This window comes from Nipponia nippon, unplaced genomic scaffold (genome assembly GCF_047370975.1).
Source record: "Nipponia nippon isolate SJK-2023a ecotype South Korea unplaced genomic scaffold, ASM4737097v1 scaffold_4, whole genome shotgun sequence".
Taxonomy (NCBI): Eukaryota; Metazoa; Chordata; class Aves; order Pelecaniformes; family Threskiornithidae; genus Nipponia; species Nipponia nippon.
The window spans coordinates 62208927-62233615 of NW_028262358.1; the positions used below are offsets into that span (position 1 = coordinate 62208927).

General features: G+C 43.7%; 1 long non-coding RNA gene across 1 annotated transcript; it reads left to right on the forward strand.

Annotated features, from left to right (window-relative positions):
* The first annotated feature begins 1333 nt into the window (after window positions 1–1333).
* Window positions 1334–23079, forward strand: LOC148053335 (uncharacterized). The gene is made up of 3 exons (XR_015708352.1): window positions 1334–1439; window positions 2195–2280; window positions 22946–23079. It is a non-coding gene; the product is annotated as an uncharacterized LOC148053335 (long non-coding RNA).
* Window positions 23080–24689: the final 1610 nt, after the last annotated feature.

Below are 24689 nucleotides of genomic sequence, written 5' to 3' on the forward strand. Positions count from 1 at the left end.
TCCAGGCCTGTTCAAGGTAAGGTCGTCGTAGGCAAGGGGCAGAACTTTGGACTGAAGTTAGCAAGTCAGGAGGATCTTAGTGTCTGTGTTTGTAAACTCTTCACCACACCTAGCAGTTTGTAGGAATCATTAAATTTAATGATTGTAATCAATTAATTCAGACCTTTAAACCATGTCCTAAAATCTGTGCAGCGGACTCACACCTGAGGACTGTGAATATGACTTAGAGATGGGATTTATGCTGGAAAAAAGGCAGTTCCTTGTCCACCAGGCTTGCAACCTGAAGGCACACAGAAATGAAATACAGTGCAGCAAAGTTTCTTGCAGTCTTGAAAGAGGACTCACAGATGCTGAGCTCCTGCCTGTTCCCGAGCACCCACCGCTCCCACTAACTCGGTGAGAAGCTAGGGTTGCTCCACACCTTGAAATCAGGTCTTAAATCTTGACTCCTTCAGAGAACAGGTGGAATTTGGAAGAGTTCAGCCTTGAGCTCCCTCCCCTCCTGTCCAACAGCAGCAGCTGGCGCAGCTCACGCGCTCGTGCCACGTGCTGGCGGCATGGTTGTGTGGCAGCAGGCCCTTTCCTAGGGTTCACAGGCCTGTGCCTGGCTCTGCGCAGCCTGACGTCCTTCTTTCTCTGCCTTTGTTCAAGAAGAAGTCAGGGATGTGGCTGGAAAAAGAATAATCCCTTCTTTTTTTTTTTCTCCTCTCCTTGCAGAGATTTCTTTTAAAGATTTTTGTGAGTGATTTTGGGGATTTTTTTTATTTGTTTGGTACAGCCCTTTTTTTTTTTTTTTCCCTTTTTTTCCCCTAGCCCCTCTGCTGCCAGTAGTAGCTGGGTAGGAAGGCTCCGCTCTTAAGGACTGATGGCCTGAGGGATGACTGAGATCCAGGGGGCTGGATGCCTGAGGGAACTGGGCCTGAGCAATCACTTGCATAACTAGCGCAGCATCCGTGAGGTGGTTTATCCAGTGTATGTTTCCTTCAGCATCTTGGTGCTCCCTGCTCCTGGACGTTTTTCCCTGTCCCCATATGTGGGCTGAGGTACTGGATTACTGAAGTGATCTGATCAGAAAACAGCTATATATATTTTTATATTTATTTTTACCCAAGACATTTCTCTCATGTGATGTGAAGCCTGGCCACTCAGTGAGTTTTACCAACAGTGTTTGAAGTGATGGAGAGTTTTACCGTGGAGTGGGAATGAGGAGTTAAGGTAGGAAGTAGGGATTTATACCCTGCTTTCTATGTGAAACTGCAGCAAATAGATGAACAAGTGGTCCTAGCCCCTTGTGGTTTTCACTCACAGGAAGAAGAAAAGGAAAACAAATGTGACTAAGAAGATTAATAGTCCTGCAGGTATTAGCTGAGCCTATGAGGGAGACACTGAGTCCCAGGAAAACCTGAAAAGGCAACAGCTTATTTTTGTTTTTCTAAATGGTGAGCACCTCTGAATATTCATAATTATTATTTACACCTCAGTAAACTGAAAGTTGATTGCACGTGGCTAAGGCTGATGTTTATCACACAGGTCTGAGCAGGAATTTATTTGATCTGAGTTTGCACAGCACAAAATAAAGTCCTGTCTTGTCAGCCAGATCTCCTAGGCAATATAGGAATACACTAAAAACATCAACAACACCAAGAATTATAGAATACATGAATATACAATCCTCTTTTCTGACTTACTCCTATTTCTTGTAATTATACCCCATAGTTTATCCCACCATTTATGATATAATGTTTATATTTAACAGAATATAAACATATATACATATATATAAGGGCAAGGAAAATTTTCTTCTTTGAAGAGTGTGTGTGTAGATACACACATACACACACACCGCCCTATATACACACACACATATTTTTATGGATATATACATATCTATATCTCTTGAGGGAAGGGGGAAGTTCTCCTTGCCATTGAGGATAGGATAAGAAAGACATTAAATTGCAGCTACCTAGGTTCTGGTTAGGCATAAGGGTAAAAAACCCCACCCTTGTCAGTGGTGAAGTTTGTATAACCCTGGAGGAATATCCATCTTTGGAGGGTATTTAAGTAATCAGTTTCGTGCACATCCATCAATAACAATTCTTCATTGTACTTGGGAAGAAGAATAAATCTCTCAAGGCCCTGTTCAGCTCTGTATCTCTAAACTACTTTAATTATTTCACTTCTTTTTACTGTTCAGGAAGGAGGAGCTCATGCTCACTAAATTAAACCAGGACCTCAGAGTGTTCCGGACACCATCACCAAGTGTTTCAGAGGTTGCATTAGGTAAGATTCATTGTCAAGACAGTACTCATATAATATTCTATCATAGGATAATGATGATAACAATGTTTATGGATAATAACATTCAGACTTTAATAGCTCAATCATTTGCCAGGTCTTTTAATATCAGATAATTCTGTAAGAGGTGTGATTCATCTAGAAGGGAGGAAAAGGATCATAACAGGGAAATCCCTTCTATTGCAATAGCAGTGCTTGAGGTCATGCTTGAGTTCAGCACTTCTGTCTTCCAAGAGCCCTTTCGTTGCTTCTTTTTCTGGCAGAGAAGTGATGAGAAGAGCTTGTCGGTGCAGAGGAGAAAGAGGGAGGAAAATCCCTTAAACCTCTATCAGACAGAAAACTGGTGCTTACTACTGAATCAAGTAGTGGTAGTAAAAAAAAAAAAAATACCCAAACTCATCTCTGCCACTTAGAGAGCAAGAGCTGAACTGGTTTTGTGAATTTTCCATTATACTCATCTGAATACAGTAAGAAAAACTCTGGATTCCCAGGGAGACTTTTACCAGGGTATTGTGGCAAGGGACTGTACTGGGTCTAGGGGTTCTTATTTATGCCACTGGGCCAAGCCTCCCTCTGCTTTTCTTCTGCTTTTTCTCCTCTTTTTTTTCCTCATTTTCTTTTTAACATCACGATAGAAATGTCAGAAGTGAAGGGCTGGAATTGCAGTGGTTTTCAAAGAAGTTGAAAGTTTGAATCTTGCCTTAGCCCCTTTTGTTGAGCTGTAGGTTAAACATTACGGATAATATTCTCCCATTAAGGCTGGTGAAACATTGCAATAAATGACCTGTGGAGGCAAACACTGGACATTTTTAAAAACAGATTTTATTAGCTAGAAGAGGGTTAAGTATGGCCCTAACCATCCTTACCTCCTGGTGTGGAGGTAACAGGCAAGCTGAAATCTCAGAGTGCCTTTCCAGCACTATCTTATGAAAGTCTGTGAAATGTGTGAAAAGGTTGCAGTGGTAATGATAATATCTTTCTAACTTGATTTTTATCTGTTGTACATTCCTCTGATGTCTGTACATACAGGATTGAGCCTCAGGGCCCCTGAGAACTGCAGAGACATATAGCTATGTATAGCTACATTTGAGATAGCAGCACAGCCCAGCGTTGCTGACCCTTTACAATGCACAATATAGGAATTCCATTAAGCCCCCAACAAGAAATAAGCAGAAGACCAACATTTTTGCCTAGGAGGGCAAAGTGCTTTCAGTGGATTTTGAAGCAGGCTCAGACAGGGCTTGTGGCTAAATTGAAGAAAATAAGAACAGCAGTAGTAAGCCAAACCAAAGGCCCATCAAGCTCAGTGCCCTGTTGCTCACAGTGCTTGAGAAGATGCCTAGGAAAGAGCATAAAAAATGGGGTGGGTTGTTCCTGATACTTTTCCAGCCTGCACTTTGCCACAGTTTTCCTATGGGATCTGGGGCTGTGGCTTAGCATTCTGGTACCTGAGTTCCTCAGTTGTACGATAAGTGCAAGGATGTTTCTTCTCTCACACTTTTCTGTATCTTGTTTGTTTAATTTTGACTACAAACTCTTTAGGATAAAGTCTTTTCTTATTTTGTGTTTGCTGTACCTGAACACCTAGACACATGGTTATTTACCATGCATTTTTGCAGTGTGGTCCCTGCTTCAAGAAAGTTACCATCCAAGTGTAGCAGACTTCACTTAACTGTGAACTGCAACTGTTGTAATGGTCTTTGATTTAGGTTGAAGGTTGTAAGTATAAAGCACTGAGTAGGTAACACTGCAGAGGGATGGTTCTGCACAGGGATGGTCTTCTCTTTCCAAAACCGTAGGAGTCAGCATGCCTTAATGCACAGAGCAAATGGCTGGGTTTAGGTAGTGCAAGTCCACTTATTTTAGCCTTTACCTTGATCTTTAGGCTGGGACAACTGCTGTGCTGCCTAAACGTATAGTGCAAACCACAGCAGGGGACCCTAAAGCAGAGTCTGGATTTCAGAGCTATTTGCTTCAGCCAGCACTTCAGCATCCGTGAGTCAGCAACTCGTTAACAAATAAGTTGCTAAAGACAATGCCTCATCTGAAGTCCGGCAGGAGCTACTATTGTGTTCCTTTCTTCTGCATTCCCGTCTGAGGAGATTACATAAGCAGTTATTCTAACTTTAGGTATGAAATAAGCATTTAGCACAGAGCTGTATCCTCTGGGAGTGGACGGGAAGGGTCGGGGAATGGAGCTAGCAAATGCCTGCTGACGTAATTAAAGCCCTTACTCCTCTCTCCTCTATTCCCCAAACAATTTCAACATATAATGTAGTCAGTCAAACTTTCTTAGATAGAACAGCCTGCAGTGCAGCAGACTTGCCAGTCTTTCAGGTCTTTAGCATCCTGTGCTCCTTTCCCGGTGAAATCTAGTCTCACTGGAAGTTTTTATTTTCTCCCAAAATATATGCAGTTTGTGTAGTCTGAGTGGTAAAAAAAAAAAAAAAAAAAATCAGTGCAACCTGTTCTCATTTCTTTTAGATATTCCAATAACGTATTTTCTTACGTATGTTTCCATTTATTAAGCCAACCTTACACTCTTTAAAATCAGTAAAACTATTTTAAATTGTGGTTAATTTCCATGTGCTTGGTGAATACGTGAATGAATGACTCTGTATCATTCCTTACTAATATGGGAGAACTGCTGACACTGTTTTCTCTCAAGATGGAAATATCTCTTCTTCTCAGCAGCTCTCAGCAATGGAATTATGTAGGGACTGCTGAATAAATAAAAAGTCACCATGTGAAGGTAATCTTTAGTCACGAATCATAGAGCATGAAACTTGTCAATCTTTTCCCTGTGTAATTTTTGTAATTTCCCTCAGTTCATCAAAATGTGGAGAAATAGCCAAGAAATACCCATTTCTACAGTACATGGTGGATGTTTCTGACCAGCTTTTTATGTTCATAATTGTCTAGTCTGACCTCCTCAATAGCACAAGCCATTGAGCTTCGTCTGTAGTTTCTGTGTCAGCCCTGTAACTTCTACTAGATGCACAGCATCTCTTTCAGGAAGAGACTATTTTGATTTTGTCAAAGAGAATAGAATTGTACAAAGGCTCTGGTACCCCCAGCACTTACTGTAAATCCTATTTTAGAATAACTAGTGTAGGTGTGGGATTTAATCTCATTTGGCACACCCCCAGCCAAACAGTTTCACTGGAGTTTTACCTCAAAAGCGTCAAGTATTGAGTAGGTTTCAGTATCTTGTATGTTAAGAGGTCAACTACATTTTGGCTCTGTTTTTTTGGCTTTGGCTTTGGATTTGGTTCAAAGCTCACAGCCGTTTTCAATGACAATGAGAACATGAATTCATTCCTGGACTTTCAAAAGCAGAGGAAAGGCATTTCCTCTGCGTAGAGCAAATTCTGTGCATGGGGAATAACACAAGAAGCTTATATGAGTGGCCAGAAATTCAAGCTAGCTTTCCAAGTGGACAGAAAATCTATATTTGCCCTGTATTAGCAGTGCCAGAATTTCCCCAAGAAAAATTCCTCCAAAAAAGGATGTTTGTTTACACATGGGAATTTACCAGCATTTGCTGAATCAAATAAGAGAGTCCATAGATTTTTTCCTAAAAACTAACAATCATCTCCCACCAGGGAAATGGTGATCTTGCTTTGTAAACATGGGTTTAGTCAATGTCCATGGGGTGACTCTGGTCATGTGTTTTAGCTCAAAAAGTATATTGTTTTCCACGGAATTTCTTCTGATTCATACTGCTTTCAGGGAGAAGGGACTCCCCGTTTTTGCAATGACAGCGCTTATTGGTAACACTAACATAATCATTTATTCCTATCTTCACAGAGAGAGTTTTGTGAGATTTCTGCCATGTACGTGTGAGGAATGTGTTTTCATGTCACATGCCCCCACTTCTGTAATTTTTGCAGCTTCAGAGCACAGCCCACAAGCTGCTTGCTATACATTACCGCTCACTCATTCAGGTGGAGAGAAGTAAGAGTAGTTGCAGATAGATTTGGGAATAGTAGAAAAAGACGTAGTGTATCATGCCTAGGAGATGCTGTAGAAATCTATTCATCTCTGGTCTGCATGGAGCACCCTAAGTAACTGTGTTTCCATCCTCATGGTCCTAGAACATTAAAGTTGAGGATTGTCTGACCTGGATCACCTGCCCCAAGCAAATGCATCTCTCTGTGTGTTGACCTTCTTCTTATGGAGCGGGAGTCCCTTTTCATGGCACAGTAACATAGTCCAGACTGTGCTGGACAGGCAGCTTCTGAGAGGATGTAGATTTATGATTTTTGGTATGTTCCTGTAATAGTTCATTGTCCATACTCTTTATAGGAGGCATTTCTTTATTTGGTAAACCAGTTTTACAGAAAGCTCCTTTTTCCATTGCAAAACCATTTTTTTTTTTCAATTGGAGAGCTGCTGAACTGCTAGTCAGCTCCTCATCATTGTGATCAAAATATGTTCACCTTTCAAGTCCTCCCTCTACAGAAGAACAGATGTTGTGAATAAAGAAAACTAAGCAGATGCTTTTGCATGATAGCTGAAGATGAAGGAAATATCCCACTGCAGACAAGGTAAAGGCTGCAAGTCCAACGCCAAAGATTTAAGTACAGTATGTACAGCTTTTTCCTGGCTGGATCATGTCTGGCTTGTGGAGCAGTAGTCAAACAACCTAAAAAGACCAGTGCACAGTTGATCCCGATCTCCTCGGCCTCTTTGTTCTGCTGTTCTGCTATTTTTTCCCTTTTATGGTTATACACATTGCCCGAACTCATTCATTTTAAAAATAGATGAAAGGGAAACACTAACTATATGGCTAATTCTCAAATAACTTGTAATGAAATTTCATTAAAAGATGAAGCAGAAACACAAGCAGCTCATAGTCAGTAACTATTCCATGGGATTTGTTACCACAGTAAAGGTCACTAGCTGCACTGACTTGACATGTTTCAATGAGGCCAACTATGTCTGCCTACGTAGGTTTCTGCTTGCAATTTCAGCAGATTTATGATATCTTGTAATTTCCTGGCCTAAATAAAGTTGTTTAGGTGTGCACTGAGGAGCAGCTATGGTATCCTCCCAAAGGAATTCCTACATTTCAGGTACAGTTCCAGTGTGCAAGAAGAAAAAGAGAGAGAGAGAATGAGTATCAAAGAGATTGCCCTGTGCCACATCATCTGCTGAGAAGTACAGACCAGCATAGGCTGGATTTCTGTGCTTGTGGATAATAGTTCTTCTACCATGAAAGTAATACCTGGGCTGTGTGCTTCAGTAAGGATGTACATCTATGTACACATGTGTGCACAAATGATAGTGAAGTGGAACAGAGAAGGCTAAATCTTAAGATGACAGAGGCAGCAGAATGCAAACAACAGGGATAAAGATCGTGGTGTGATACCTACAGAGTTGATGGTTTTCACAGATTGCCCATGAATTTCTTCTCTTTGACACTCTCAGCAATAGCTTTTCAGGTCTTCTTCATGAGTCCTCTGAATCTTTGTGCCTTTCTGCTCTTATGGGTACAGTGCCAGGCTACCATGCAGCTGGTCCGCGGGCTGCACCCACGAGGGCACCCATCCCCACTGCTCAGATCTGCCTGCATTGCGATCCCCCAGGCTCCTGACTCTGGGGGTAGCCAGGGCAGCATAAGCTCAAGTCTGTCTCCCCCAACAGTGTCCTTAACCAGTCGTACCCCTACCTGAGCAGGAAAGTATCTCTTTTGGAGTATCCAGTGGATCTAACGGCATCGTGATCAGTTATAACCATGATTCAGAATCCACGTCCTGAGAGAGGCTTAATCTGGTTCACTTCAGTGAGATGGAAAGTGAAATGGAGTGATAAGCTTCAGGCTTTTCTTGTGGTGCTTGAGGTTCATCTGTCCTGGGGATCTCAGTGTTTGTGTGGCTCTCTAGCTACACTCTGACATGGTCACTCTCATCTAACTCCTGCAAGTACACTCAGCCTGGACATGTCTGTCTTTTCAAAGTCCTCCATCCAAAACAGCAGTCATTAGTTATTCCTGGTCACAGACCAGGGCCTTACTCTAAGCAAACCATTCCAGGAGTCCCTGTGCTCCTATGACTATTTACTCTTCTGGCTGCAGGTACATTACATTGGCTGCGGGAGCAGGCATCTATCTGCTCTACCTCTGTTCTCTTTCTATGGTAGATTGAATCCCTAGAGGTGCAGGGAGGAAGTAATCTCTGCACCCTCTGCCTTTGTGGTAGATTCTTGTGGAGATTGCAGAAGGAAGATGTGTTCTGCCCCCTTGGCTGCTTGGCGTGTATACCGTAATTGGGCATTAATGACACCAGGATTATCTCTGACCTCATGTTCTGCAGAGAGATTAGTTCCTTTATAGATAGGACAGATGGCGCCAGAATGGGAAGAGTTTACAACAGGCCAAAGTAGAGCAGCGCTGTTACTTCAAAGTTCAAAGTGGGAGTCTGCAAACTGGAGAAACTTCCTGGTACTGGAGCTATCCCGGGCAGAGAGGACTACTCCTTCTAATGAAGTCCTGCACGATTCTAACGAAGCTCTGCAGTAGTTCACCTGCTTCCACTGAACTGTACATAAAAGCCCCACAATGCTGTTGTAGTCCATAGCTAATTTAACATCTGAATTGCTTGTTAAAGGTAAATCCCCTAACTGAACATTCACCGTTGCATGAGCGTTTTTGCAGATTAGAGGCACCTACGCACACTTACCCATTTCTTGCCTTAGTTCAATACTCAGTGTATCTGCTCAATGTTAAGCCATCACTGTTATTATTTAGAGAAAGCTGATACAATGTCTCTCAAGAATGAAATTAGAGCATGTGTTTCAGTCTTATGTCTTAATTATAAGCAGTGTTAAAACCCAGTTTCCTGTTTTTTCCATGTTTGTCAAACCACATATTTTTTGGATGAAGCATCTGATATTGGTCTCCACAGTGAATTTGGTGACAGGGGTGAGAAAGAGGGAAAGCCTGACTTAAAATAGCTCATTCTTTTCTAGGGACAAGGCTAGGGAAAAAAATACATCATTTTGTCTGTGTAAAAAATTCCACAAACTTTTTCTTTAAATTGCTCTGATGACCCATTCCTTGGAGCAGAAACCTGATTTACAGCAACAGAAAGACTTATGCATCAGGAGTGTGCTATCTGCAACTCAAAGAAATGTCAGTTCAAACCTATTGCTAGTTAACTGCTATTTGCACTTGTGGGTAGAGACTTTTAAAAGTCAAACAGAACAGGTGGTTCTGTAATGAGTGACCATGTGCAAATTCCTCTTAGCTTCTCATGGTGGCCATGCCACTGTGCCTCCCTCTGTCCTGGCTGGAGCTGTGTCTCTGGACCACGTCCTGCAGAGCTCACCCCATGCCTTGGCTTGGCTGTGCTGCTTTCCATGAACAACATATTTGCCTGCCATCCAAGAAATGGCCTCTGGTTGACCTGAAACCATCAGGAGTCAGATCAAATACTTGCACCTGGAAAATGTTTCAGGGTGAAGACAAGTGGAAGTGCCAATTCCCACTCTTGCCCAGTGGCCCAGGGGAGGTTGCATGTACAGAATGCGGTTGGCACAGTTTAATTTCTGCCTCTGCCACAGAAAGCTAGGTGAGGACAGAGGCAAACCTAGATTTCCTTTACCCTCCTTGGTGAAGTAAGGAAATCTCCAAGCTATGCTGAAGCACAGAGTATGCAGGTGGAGTCTTTCAGTCCCTCTTGCTCAAACTGTTGTACTTAAATATTTGTTTTCTGGATAGGAAAGAAAGCACCAAGGAGTTAGGTTTCATCATAGATTAACAATGAGAAATCTTACTGAGGTTATTCCAATTAATAATTAAATATTTCTAAATAGAGTAGGGGAGTCTCAACATGCAAAGTTGGGAGTGCCTTACCCTGGACTGTACCATCTAGTGATATTAGCTGTAGAAGAAGAGCCTGGGTCTCCTCACGTACCAAAAAGTTAACCAAAGGCTCTTGAGTTAAAAGGCAGGAAGCTATAGCACTGCCTTCTTCTTCTTCACTTTGAGCCCTTTGTTTTTTATGTTTCCAATGCCGTAAATGGAAATGAAAGTTTTTCTAATGAGTAAACATGCAGGTGAATATAATTTTTCAGGTTAATAAAAGGAACAGAAAAATCTGCATTTTCCTCCAGATCAAACCACTTCTTTTATTCATTTTTCAGTTCTTCCACTAAACCAAACCAGCTTTATCCAGAGCTGGAGTAAGTTGCCATCTTGCAACTGTGTGCTCCCCACAGTGTGATGGAGCATATGCTGTCCCCTCACACATCCAGTGTTGCCCACAGGGTGCAGCCGTGCAGGGTGGTGCAGAGAAGGTTTGCTGCAGCCCAGACCTGTAGGGCAAGGCTGGACCTCCTATGGTTCCTGCCCCTCGCTGGTCCAAATGAAGGTGGGAGGCAATGTAAATGAAACAAGGGAGATTCTCCCTATCTCGTGCTTTTAGTGGCCTTTGTCTGTCCGGCAAGTGTTGTAGAAGAGGGGAATATCTGTGACTTGGGAAGAGCCTGGTGTTACTCGAGTGGCAGCTGAGACCTGGTGGTGATTGCTGGTAACTAAAGATGAAGACGACTGAATTTCAGAGCTGGGGAGACTGGAGACCCAGAACAGTTTCTGTGGGAGACAGGAAAGCTGAGAAGCTGTGTAAGGGAGGCGATTCAGTCAATCCATTCAGTCGTCAATGATACTAGAATAGAAACCAGCTGGAACTGGGGAAGTCGGTGATGGAAGAAGCACCAACTCTTACTAGGAGCTAAAATACGGGATGAGAAAAGGAAATGACTGGAAGAAAAAAGATCAAGTAAAGGAAGGAACTGAGTGGGACAGGGATAGGAGGAGCCCAGGGAAAAGGCTACGATGAGGAGTTGGAAAACAGAGAACAGGGAAGGTGAAGGATATCGGCAAAATGCCCAATATTATTAATTTTGAAGAGATGAAGACTTAGCCAGAAGGGCTAGAAGAGAAGACTGAAACTTGGTAAAGCAAGGAGATGAGAGCTTGGTGGCAAATCTTGAGGAATGGAGACTGAAAGCTGAAGAGAAAAAAATTAGAGGGATAAGAAAGAAACAGGTGGAACTTGAACAGGGCGAGTGAGGAATGAAAAGGAGAAAATGTGAGACAGTGGGCAGAGACATGTGTGCCCCGCTGCACAGTCTGTGCTTGAGCAGGGATTGGTGTTCAAATTCCTTGAGTTTTGCCATTTCCACACCAGGGATTATCCATTACCTTTGTCCCACACTTCCTATCGCTCCTCCTGAGATTAAAGAACATTAAAGCCACTAAGCGTGATATGGGAGAATGGCTGTCTCCTTCATATAGCACATGAGACATTTGTCCTGGCAAAGTCAGGGATGCGAGGCAGAGCGAACAGGACATCCCCTGTGTGTCCAGGACCTCCGCCTTGCTCGCCGTCTCATTCCGAAGCTGCGGGCTGAAGGAAGGGATTGCACCGAGAGCAAGCACAGCCGCGTGGTGAAGGCGGTCACATGCTGGCCTGGGAAACTGCTTTATCCTCTTCTTTGCCGCAAAATTTCTGTGCGGTGCTGGGCAAATTTTTGAAACCTACCTTGTCAGAACTGATGACCAACTGGGTGCTCCTCGTATTACGCATGTGTGGGTGGAGATTTCAGGTCTGACGTGAAGGAGTGCTGAGTTCTCACAGCTGTAGCTGAGGTAATGCATACTGTGCTTTGGAGACAGAAAGTAGAGTATTAAATAAATTGAGAAATCAGGTCCTAGGGAGTACACAGAAGTAATGGAAACTTTTGACCTTATTCACTTTGTGCTTCAGTTCCCTATGTGTAAAATGTGGATTGTACCACCCCCTCATGTTGCAGGGCTTACGAACAAAGATTAGCTAACATTCAAAGATACTCAGATGCTTTAGCGATGAGGCAAGAGCAAGAGTCTCTGAGTAATTTTATTTTCAGAGCCGTTTTTGAGTAGTAGGTAAAGTGTGAGGCTAGGCGCTGAGCAAAGGGGAGGACACGAAAGCCCAAATAGCTGCTCACCAAATGACTAGCTTTGCAGCCTGTGCATGCAAAGAGATGGCAGTGGGGTGGAAAAAGTTCTTGTGAGATCATGAAAGGACTGCCTCCTAAGGCACAGAGAAACTAAAATAGAGCTGCAAAGGTAACTTAAATTCTGGGATTTCCTGCCCTGAGTAGTTGCTTTGGAAATGTCTGATGAACCTTTCTGTGTGCAGCATAAACTTGTGTTACCAAGCTCAGTTTGCTGAAATGGACATTTGTCTATGTCGATAGTGCAAGATGAGTGAGGCTTGTCCCCTTGTAGTACAGTATACTCTGTTGGTGAATAACAGTGTTGTTCATGCAGTAATTTTAATTTATATGTTGTCATTCATAGGCTGCTTAGTAGCAGGATTTTAGAAAAGTGAGCAAGTATCGCAACCATTTTACAGAACTATCCTGTCAAGATTTGAAATGAGCACTGAAGAGTTGGGAACAAACCCCAGATTCCTGCACCTTGCTCTTTCCCCTAAAGATGAAACAAGACATGCATTTTTGTTCCAGTCACATTGGGTTAGAAACACTACATAAATAAACGCAGGTCTGCAGTTTACCTTGGAGTGCAGTGGTTGTCTTGCCATTTAACATAACTAGGGGCAGGTCTGGGATGAATAATTATTTGGGAACACTGGGCATGTTAGAGGAGAAATCCAGGCCTGACATTGAAGGAAATCTTAATTTTACAAAAATCTCTTGGGTCTGGATGTATCTGATTTGATGGAATCAAAAGAGCTTCTGGTATCAACAGCTCGAAGCCACGGACACGGATAAGGGGTCTGGCTTTGGAATTAAAGTCAGTTTCCTAGAACTGACTCTCACCTGTACCTTAATGAGCAAAGGGGTACTCCTTTCCATTGCACTGAGAGTATGTGGAATCCCCTCTAATAACTGATCATGAAACCGTAACTGGTATTTCTAAAATCACATATTTGGTGGTTTGTTTTTTTAAAAATTTCTGTGAGTCACAGGAATCTGTGAGGCCAGTTGGGAGCAGGGGGAGAAAAAGAAACCCTCTACAATGTAGGTCACTCATTATCAAAAAGTCAGTGGAGAAAAAAAAAAAAGCCCCAAACTAAGTATAGGTCCTTACCCTAGCCGCTATTTTGGGTACAGAAATATTTAATTTCTGAGCAAAAGGGAACTCACAACTTTGTTTTCTTCTCCACCATGAAAAGAAGATCGGAGTGAAACTTATTCCAAATGTCATTACAGTCTGTAGATCCAGAGCAATGAGTCTGACACCATGTGGAACATTTGTCAGCAACATTTTAAAACTTGATATACACAATTTTCCTGGTGGCTGTCTTCACTAGTGGCTTCTCTTGGTCTCAGACATGAGTTTTCTCTTTTACATACCCTATATTCATAGCAGGAAGGGCAATGTCTTGTCTCCCTTTTTTTTTTTAAACTTTTTGTAATATTTAACAATGTGGCTTCAAACTAAGACTGGAGCTTTCTTTAATTACGTTGTGGAAGTTATAAGTAAAAGGATAATATAAAAGTATCTCCAGCCTTTCCAAGGCAGACCCAAGAAAGCAGTCATTAAACAAAGGGATTGTGCTGATTCTTACCTTCTCTTCTGCTGCAGCTCTAACTACGGCTGAAATAGTGGGCCCGACATCAGCTACTGGAAAATGTTTAATATTAGCTGTGAGCAGAAAATGCTGCAGGACTTGACCTATCATTTTTCTTCACCACAATCACAGCATGTATCTCATTTAGACAACTGATTCACTGCTGTATTTGCTGTTGTGGTGTATTAGGATTTGCTTGCAAAAAGCACCGTCAATCAGGATTGGGACCCATGACATGGAGGAGGCAACAGGTACGAGCAGCTCGTGAGAGGTACATTGAGATCTGGAAGAGAACACAGAAACAGTAACAACAGTTCAAGGAGGACTTAAGTTCTAAGATTCATCTCAAGGTATTAAGGACCCTATTAATGAGGTTTTATGGCAGACATGCTGTTAGGGAGCTTCTAGCTTATCTGGTTAAACTTCTGGAAGATGATCTTCCTGGCATACCTCTTCTCCTGCAATAAGATTTTTTTGGAGAAGGATTCAGCAGCAGCACTGCTGATTTTAATTCTTTATCGTGTCATCTCCAATCCAGTCCATTTGAACATCTGGATTATTATCTGGAAGAACATATCTGTTTTTCATAGTGGCCTGATGCATGCAAACACAGGAACTTATGCCCTAAAGTTTCTACTCTGTATTTTAAAGGCCGGTGAAAAAATGGATAGGCAGTTCAGTGTAGGTGGAGTTCATATCTTGTCTGACCAGCTGATATAGTTGGAAAAAACAGACAAAAATCAAGTGCATAAGCCCTTCTACCGGTTTGAAATAGAAGATTCAGTTTTCAAAAATGAAAAGGCATATTTGTAGGTTGGAGAAAACATCTTTCACTGGGAGATTTAAAGGGCACAAAACTTTGGGCTGAAAGAAGATCAGCTTGGTTTTTGATAGGCATTTTCTAAAGTAATCAGGACTAGGTGCTAATGGTAGAAAAAGGCAAACAAACCTCAGTGGCTGGAAGTCAAAGCTAGACAAGTTCAAATGAGAAGTTAGATTCTCATAGCTAAATTGTGGTTAATGGTTATTGGAAAAAATACAAGATGGAGCCAAGATCTCTTGAATGTCAAATCAAAACAGGACAGCTCTCTGGATGATAACCATCAACCAAACACCACTGAATGCAACTAACTGTGTTCAGTGCAGGGGTGACTAGGAGACGTGTAACACTGGCATCGGCAACTGATCTGATTGCCCCTCTCAGCCTATGACTCTCTGAGGCTGTAGGTGGTCACTTTGTTGAGGAATACATAAACCTTCCACTGCTTAGATAAACGAGTCACAAACCCAACCACAGACCACCTTCTTTGGGGAAAAAGGGCTGGAAGATATTTTCAGAAATAGCTAAAGGATTTGGAAGTCCAGGTCCCACCTTCAGAAGCGACCTTTGTCTCATCTGCACTGAAAAGTATGGATTATTGCTAATATGAGCTGGCAATGTGTCCTCGTGGCAAAGCCAGCCAGCAGCGTCCTGGGCTGCATCAGGAGGATTGTCACCAGCAGGTGGAGGGAGGTGATCCTTCCCCTCTGCCCAGCACTGGAGAGGCACACCTGGAGTGCTGGGTCCAGTTCTGGGCTCCCCAGTACAAGTGAGGCATGGGCTTGCTAGTGCAAGACCAGTGAAAGGCCACAAAGATGATGAAGGGACTGGAGGACCTGTCATACAAGGAGAGGCTGGGAGAGCTGGGACTGCTCAGCCTGGAGAACAGAAGGCTCATGGGGATCTCTTCAATGTGTACAAATACCCAGATGGGAGGAAGTAGAGGGGGAGCCAGGCTCTGCTCAGTGGTGCCCAATGACAGGATCAGAGGCAATGGGCACAAACTGAAACACAGGAAACTCCACTTAAACATAAGAAAAACTTTTTTACTGTGCGGGTGGTCAAACACTGGAAGATGCTGCCCAGAGAGGCTGTGGAGTCTCCACCCTTGGAAATATTCAAAACCTGACCAGACACGGTGCTGAGCACCCTGCTCAAGTTGACCTTCCTCTGAACTGGGTGACCTCCACCAGATGATCTCCAGAGGTGCCTTCCCACCTCAGCGATGCTGGGACTCTGTGAACATGGTAAAGAGGTAAATTCAACCAATATATTACAGCCTGTCAGGTTTCTTTGTCTGGATGAACCTTGGTTTATGACAATCACACACAAATATCACTCTCCATATTGGTCTTGCTGGATGCAGGCGCTGGTAAATAAGTACATTGTCTCATACTAAAATACTATTCGTATTCATTGGGCAGTGTGTTTGTATTAATACATAAATAAACAAAGATATTTATAAATAAACATATACAAAATATTTTTTCATACCAATGCAACTTGCTCTAGTTCAACAGCTGGTAATTGACTAAAAGTATTTACTACAGCTATGTATCAGAACTGTTACCAGCACAACTATGTTGGCAGAAAATCACCTCTCTTATCAGTGTGTTTATAGTGATTAAAAAAAAGAAATGTATACTGAAGTCCCAAGTATTTATGTAAAAAAATCTGTCATAAACTCCAAAATCATATAGGTATTTTTGAACCATTCCATCTTCATATGCGGGTAGTAGTACAGCTAAGGGCAAGCAGCCATCTGCTTCCAGAGGAGACACATTTACACAGCTGTGAAGGTGCTCTATGCTTCTATACCAGAGGAAAATACAAAAGTGATACTGATGGAAGTTAGCTCTTTCTTGACAAACCATGTCTGAAGCAAGAATTGTACGATTCCAGTAAAAAGTCACACCCCTCATTTACAAAGTTGCTTGCCAAACAGTCTGGGGTTGCCTGAAGAGCGAAGTGACTTTTTTTTGCCTCTGTTTTTTTTAAAGTTTGGATGCTGACTGTAGTAAGTGAGAGGGCTGTTGGAGTGTGGATATTTCAAACACATCCTGAAACTGGATTAGCTGAGGTGGAATAGACCTGCGTGTGTAGACATTGGGTAGAAAGTCTCTTTACCAACATACACAGTCTATTAAACACATGTAGGGTGAAACATCATCCTGTTAACCCACTCAGAAAAGGAGGAGGTGTAGCTCTTCCATGTAGGGACTGTATCCACAAAGCAGTTATGGGTCATAAAGCTGCACTCACTTTCAAGAAAATAAAAAATGGCCAAATCAGGTAATAAAGATCTTTGTACAGCTGTGTTTTGACTGAATGAGGCATACACAAAAATAGCAATACCCTCCTTAGGAAGGTATATAGAAGCATCCTTTTTAATATAATGTGACTAGTAATTATTTTTAAATGGCTGCCTTTGCCATATCTTCATAACATTACTGTTTACTTTGTGTACCAGACACCCAAAAGAAACTCAAGGAAGAGCACTCCTTGAATGGTTTGCCCCACGAAGACAGGAGTGTGCTTCTGGGTATATGTTAGCAAGCATTACTCCTGGGTTGTTGAAGTACTCAGCTCGATGGTTTTCAAACACAAGGGTTTAATGCTGCTGCAAGCCTTTGGCAGTCATGACAGAGGGTAGTTTGACCTTGTGAGCGTCGCCTCTGGCCAGTAGTAGAAGGCTGCCACGGGTGGAGGGAGAACATGCATGATCCTCCTGCCATTATTTTATCAGTGGGGGAGAGCCTGCTGCTGTTACATGCAGCTGAAGTGGCTTGAAAAGTTGCACAGTAACTCAGGTCAGTGATGCTGCATCATGGTAATACATGCTAGGTTGCAAAGATGCTGTCATTGTGACTTTAAGCAACAGTGCTTTTCTCCTAGCAGGTGCCTGTTTATGGAATTAAAACAGTTAAGTATGAGATGCTGATCTAAGAAAGAAGGTCAAACCACTTTCATCCTTTCCTATAGTCTCCCTTCATTTCCACAGCATTTTGGTATGATAAAGCAGTTATGACTTTCTCCACAAATAACAAATCTGCTACTGCAGATGTTAAATCTCTCTTAACCTTGTTGGTTCTTTTCATACCTGCCAGTGGCCACAACAGATCAGTTGTTGCTTAGAGACAGCTGTTGACATCCAACCCATTTTCTTCGCCTTAGTTACATGATCAGTATCACCCCAAAAGGGACTTATCTGGTTCACTTGCTGGTGTAGCTGCTTCAAGAAATGGCAGATTGAAGTCATTGGTACGTTGTGTTTCTGTCTTCTGTGTTCAGTGGAAAGGCCCATCCTTGCTGCGCTGGTCTGGAGTAAAACTGTGTGCTAAAGATACGTGCATGTGGGAATGAAAAGCCCCTGTGGGAATAAAAAGCCGCTATGTTCTTAGAAATGGATGGCCTCTGGAAGTGGTGAGTGAGGCGGTCAGTCATCTCAGCCCACTTCATGTACCAGACGTGGGAGGATGCACCCACGCTTGTTAACATTTATATAGGTATAGGCTAATTTAACACCGCTTGACTGCTTTCTTTTAAGCAATATCTTCTTTTCTTTCTTTCTCTTTTTTTTTTTTTTTCAGAGGGGAATGCCAGACTTGACTAACAAAGACAAGAGCAGACTAAATGTTTCCTTAACAGGAAGCCACTAGCTCTCCGCTTAGCAAGTGGGGAGGGAAAGCCTTTAAAACTGTTCAAACTTTCTTATGCAGATTTCAGTAACACACAAGGTAAACTTTTGGGAGAATGTCCCAGGGAAAACCTATTCAATTGGAAATGGAGCCCCTCAGCCCCTTCCAAAAGGTGACTGTGGTCTCTCAGTGATTATAAATGCACAGTGCACAAAACTGCATGCAGCACCACACAGAAATCCAAAGGTGAGGGGGCTTTTAGGTATCCCAGAGTGTTGTTCCACAGTTTCCATCCGATCTGGTTTTGGCTGAGGAGAACATCTTTTCTAAGAAAAACATCTGAAGAGCTTTGAAGCAAAAATAGAGCATTGAAAGGCAAAGTAATGCAGTCCCCCTAGAGGAACATGACAGTTTCTCAGATGAAGGCATTTACTACAGCTGTAGCCAGAAAATTAGTGTTTGAGTGGCTATGTGAAACATCTGCGTATAAAATTGCCATTATTAGAAAATATCCCAGAGTCCTGTCAGAGATCAAGGATGCTTTCTAACTGTTCTCACATATATCAAGGAGACCATTTTTATCTCTGAACTGTTGTGCCTTGGACTTGGGACCTGTATGCATACTTTCTTTGTGACCTCGGTGTCACATAAAGATAAGTACATGTGCAGGGACTGAGGCCTTAGTGGCGCGATACCACCAGAGGGTAAAGCAGGAAGAGTGATAAGTGAGAGATGGGCCATTGTTTACAGGTTGTCTTCTCCAGCCGTCATGGTAAAAAGGACTCTTATGGATGTGAAGCAGTTCAGGTGAATTAAGAGCCACTGCAGCTGCCATAATGGTCTTCCGAGGAAAACAAGTGTCGGTACCAAGCGCTCTTCCCTGGACCTCTGCCTCTCTCTTGCCAAAAGGCACAGAAAATGGTTGTGATGGTTTCTATTGGACTTTGTGGGACAGTCTGCAGGGGAACAAGTGTCTCAGTTGGGTTGTATGTGAGGTTGCCTTAAAACTGCACTGTCTGGCACATACCTCCCGGAACTGAAGACAATCGTGTGCCTGGCCTGATGGCGGTCAGAGAGACTAGCCTGAGACTCTGCTTTTATACAGGCCAGCATCTAATGGTCCGAAGGAGGGGATACCACAGTTGAGTATCAGGAGAGCAGAGAGTTATTCAGGCATGTCCCCTCCCTTCACCTCCCACCCCGCTACTGTCAGGAAAGCTAGCAGTAGCTTATACTACCAGAGCATGCCTTTTGCATTTGAGTGAGCTACCTATGGCTGAGCATATCTCAAAGCGGGCACAAAGACCCAGGGAGGTGTTGCTGCTTGGGCTAATGCTTCAGGGCAAGAAGTGCAGTCTGTCCCTTGAGCTCTGGGCCCAGTTTCCTCAGCTCAACCCCTTCACCGACAGGAGGGACAGTGTTTTATCATGGTGATATGGCCATGCATCTTCATGAGGATTGTCTGCCTACTAGCCAGCTCTTGGTGTACAAGGCCTGGGTTTTACTCTTGCTTCTGCTATCGTATCTCTCTGACTCAGTTTCCTCATCTGCCAAATGTGAATAAGATTGCTGCTCTCCTTTGTGAAGTCTGTTGAGCAGTGTGGATGAAAGCGGTGCACAAGGGAGAGGAGTTGGGAGGCAGCTCAGGGGCAGAACACAACGCTGGCCTGCTGCAGTCTGCAGTGTGCTACTATGCTATGGGTACATAGTGACAGCTGTAATCCTTGTCAGATAAGGAGAGAGATGGCCTGAGTTGCCTTAACTACCCTTGCTTTGCTTGTCTTCTTGAGGAAGCAACCACTTTTATCCATGTGGCTGATGTCTGAGAGAAGTGACCATTCTCTAGAGAACTGAAAGTGCTTTTTGGCATGCCGGAGAATTTTATTCCCTAACAGATAAGCACAGCACTTGTTACTGAGAAATAACCCTGGCCAAATCGCCTGTCTCCAGCTGTCTGCAGCCTTTGGTTGTCACACGGCCACACATCAGCAGATAAAGTGCTCTGGGCCCTGCTGGAGGGTGGGAGATGGTGAAGGAAATTCCCAGGTGCTGCAGAGGGTAACGTGGCAGCAGTGGAAGCAATGATTCAGGAGGCAGCATTATTTTCTCTGAGTCATTGCTCATCCTTTACCTCTGCCTGATGTTAGAGAAACTGTGTTGCTGCATAGTTACTATCTTTCTCCTGATATTTAAAACTGAGGTTTTGACACTTTTTAGCATCAGTGGAGGCTACAGAACTTTTTGCAGTAGCAGGTTGAGATGAGTTTTTACTGGGTCATGAGAGACAAGGTAAGGAGCCTGGCACTCTGAGGTGACCTGTCCTACCCGTGCCCTGAAGCAGGAACCCACACACCTCAGCTGATCCTGACAGATGCCCCTATTACCTGTTCTTAAACACCTGCAATGATAAGGGTTTCACACTCTCTTGGCAGTCTGGTCCAGTGTCTCCTTAGCTCTACTGACTGGAGGTGTCTCCTCCCGTTTAACTTCCAGCTCCCTAACTTGTGCACTCTGCAGTTGGAGCCAAGTAGCATGAGTATGTATGTGTGTCATTTGGCACCAAACACTTCCCCTTTGTAGGATGGAAGTGAAGGATTCTTCTTCCCATTAAAGAAATGTGGGGAAATTAGGTATTTGTAATGCAAATGCCTAGTTTCAGACTTTGCTTTCCATCTTCATAGTGAAAAGCCAACCTAGAAAACCCACCACTGCAGGCTGGATGTCGCAGGTGCCTCTGATCTGCAGTTAGGATCAGTGGCAGCACCGAGCCATAAACCCCACGTCACCGGTGCATGCTGTCGCTGCTGCCGGTCCGAGGGCCGTGAGCTCAGACACCGCTTCACTTCTACACTTCATGTGTCTGCAGTGAAGCTGGGGGCTGTCGTGGTGGAGGTGAGTTAGACCGTACGTGGGCAACTGAGTCACTTTGCAGGTAGTGGGAGGGCAAACGTCCCATTTGGTGACCTTGTCCTCACCCACCCATCCCCAAAGGTCTTCTCGCCATGCCCTGGATGACGAGCACCTCAGAAATCTGGCATATTTCTTATTTTGATTGTATGCCAAACAAGTAGTTCCTAACGGACGTCAGTGGTTTTACTCGGGCTGGGCGGCGGCGTTTAGCACGCCCCACGGCATGTCGGCTGGGTGATCACAGTGGGGTGCTGACGCCAGGTGGGGTTTGGGGCCTGGCCAAGGCAGCACAGTGAGACGGGGAGTGGCACGAGGCAACCAGGGAAGTCACATTCCTGGCATGGTGATGCCAGCAGAACTTTTCAGGACTCCGCTTTCCACAGAAACAAAAAACAAATGAGATGATTAATGTCTCTTTTGAAGGACTTCAGAGAACTTCAGATCAGGTCCTTTACCCCTTCTTGTCCTATAGAGTTATCTTTTATTTCACTTTTATCAACCAGATAGTTAAGCAAAGAGCTGGATCCTTGATAAATCAGAACAGGTCAATTGAAGTCAATAGCACAGCTATGTTATTTTAGTACCAGCTTGTGGGTTCAGACCCCAAACTGAAAATTAATTTATTATCTATCTGGATATAAATTCATGGTGCAGGTCCCACACTGTCCCATCCTGCTAAAGATGCCACCAGGATGGTTCGGCTTGTTTTAGCATGGATGACCCGGTAGTTTTTGGTGCTGTGGATCATACTCAGCAGCTGCTGCCTGCATAGCAATTCTCTTATTAATTTTCTCTTTCAAAGATGGCAACCTTACCTTCTCCTTACCCAGCAAAATTCTGTCCTCAAGTACCAACTTCCAATATATGCCTATATCATATATCCACTTATATATTAATTCATTCCTGTGCCTCTGCTTAATTTATCAAGGATTTTGCATTAGCCAGACTCTTGTAATTACGTAATGGAGGAAAACACAAAGGAAAACCATGTGAATCATTCATACTGCACATTTATCAATACTCCTTAATGCATCTGGATCTTGTGTATCACGTATGTGGCAATTTCACAAGAATCAACTGCCACTTTACTGAAAGTGATTTTTAGCTATATAACCAGGGAAAGCCACTATTACTTTTCATTTCCCAACAACAAGCAATTTTGTTTGAAGTCCATATTTTGTAATAGCTGAAATGAAGATATTTTCTACCAGACAATTCTGGTGACTTCTTACCATAAGACGAGCAACACCGGGCAGATGGAAGTGGATCATTTCCACTAAGAGAGGTCATCACCTCTGTTGCAAAAGTGGCTACTGATTCCAGCTGGACACATAATGACTGATTTTTTAATGAACAGGTTTTGCAAGTCTGTTGGTCTGCTTATTTTTACTCTGCACTGACTTTCTACCTTTTCTGCTGTTTTGACAAAAGCTCTGCAACTTCTGAAGTGCAACTGTTTTCTGCACAGCTCTGCTTCTAGCAGTCATTTAAAAGTGTATTACCTTTAAGGGCACGTACTCCTGTTGTTAGAGATGCCAGCTCTAAAGAGGAAAGCGATTTTTCTCTTTTTCTGGTTATCCTATTTTTGACGTGCCAAACCTAGGTGTGATTGAGGTGATTGCTGGCTACGCCAGAGGGCTCGTTTGGCTCGCTGGGGCTGAGGGCAGAGGCTAATCTGATGCACGTTGTTTTTACAGGCGTGCGACTCTGCTGACGTCCTTTGGCTTCCTGTTCGGCGAGGCTGCGCTCGGCGTCCTCGGCTTTAGGCACGACCTGCACCCTCTTAGACTTTACCCTCCGGCTCTCGTTTTGTTTCACCAGCCCCTCCTGCCTGTGAATAACGTTTGGTCATCATCGCAGAGCGGGGCGGCTGCGGGGAGGGAAGGTCCCCTCTGCTGCAGCCCTTTCAGTGGCAGCAGCGTGGGCGAGGTAGGTGTGCGCAGGAGGGAGAGGGAGCAAGTTTCAGGCAGTCGGTGGTAGCGTGCGAGACACGCAGTAGGTGGTGTTTCCCCCCCAACACCAGGTTACCAGTGGGCTGAATCCTGTCAGGTCGTAGGCACATTATAAAAATAAACACAGACCTCTGAGGTGGATAGGTTAGCGGTGAGGGGGCAGTAGCATGGCTAAATCAGATCATTCCTCTTTCTGGTAAACACTGAGAGTAAAATCAGCTGTTCCTACTGCCAGGCTGAAAGGCTTTGCCTCCCCTTAGCATTGCTGGTGTCGGCACTGTATTTCATGCCTTGGACGGCCACACCAAGGAAACGTCCTGCCCACACTGAAGTTTCTGAGTGCATTTGGAGTGATAGGACAAGAGACAAATGGCCTCAAGTTGTGCCAGGGGAGGTGTAGGTTGGATATTAGGAAAAACTTCTTCACTGAAAGGGTGGTCAGGCACTGGAACAGGCTGCCCAGGGAAGTGGTTGAGTCTCCATCCCTGGAGGTATTTAAAAGACGGGTAGATGTGGTGCTTAGGGACATGGTTTAGTGGTGGACTTGGCAGTGCTAGGTTAACAGTTGGACTTGATCTTAAAGGTCTTTTCCAACCTAAATGATTCTATGATTCTATGAAGGTCCTGAGTGCTGTTTTCTGGTGCCTGACCAGAGTAACAACAATGGGCTAGCGAGCAGCTTCTCTGAGAATTACTGAGACCAGAATCAAAAGTAATGCCTGTCCACCTTTTCATCTCCTAGGTATTAGTCAGGGAGGTGGTTTCAGATGTTATTCAGAGGAAACCAGGGCAGACAGTGCCAGATCTTTCCTTTTCTGAATCCCATTTCAGTAATAAACTCATATAGCATTCCCCAAAATGAACGTCTCATAATATAAGATGAGGATTGTGCTGCCTGAAGTATTCTGCTGTCTATAATTAAGAAGTAGTGCTGTGTTTTGTCACTGGAAGCAAGAAAATAAAAAATATCTTTCACCCTTTGAATTTGCTAAGCTTCACTGCAAACATAGCTGTCATATGCTGTGACTGCTTTCAGGACTGGTTTAAAGAGAAAATTTGCTTTTTACAGTGGTTTCTACACTTGCACAACAACTGAAGAAAGTAGGAAACCTCCAATCCAGTGAAAATATAAGGATGTTAAATGACAGGGCTGCCAGACCCTGGGCAGGCCGATGGCATGGGATGACAGGAATCTCAAGAAATTCAACAAAAGCAAACGCAAAGTTGTGCGCCTGGGAAGGAAAAGGCCCTTGCAGTGATATAAGGAGGGGACTGACTAGGGGGAAGAGGACTGGGGACAGGCAGCAAGCTGAACATGAGCCAGCAACGTGCCCTCACAGCAAAGGAAACCAACAGCATCCTGGGCTCTGTTAACAGGACAAGAGGCAGCAGATGGAGGGGACGGATTATCCCCCTCCACTCAGCGCTCATCAGACCGTATCTGGAATAATGTGTCCAGTTTTGTACACACACACTGCTTGCCAAGTAC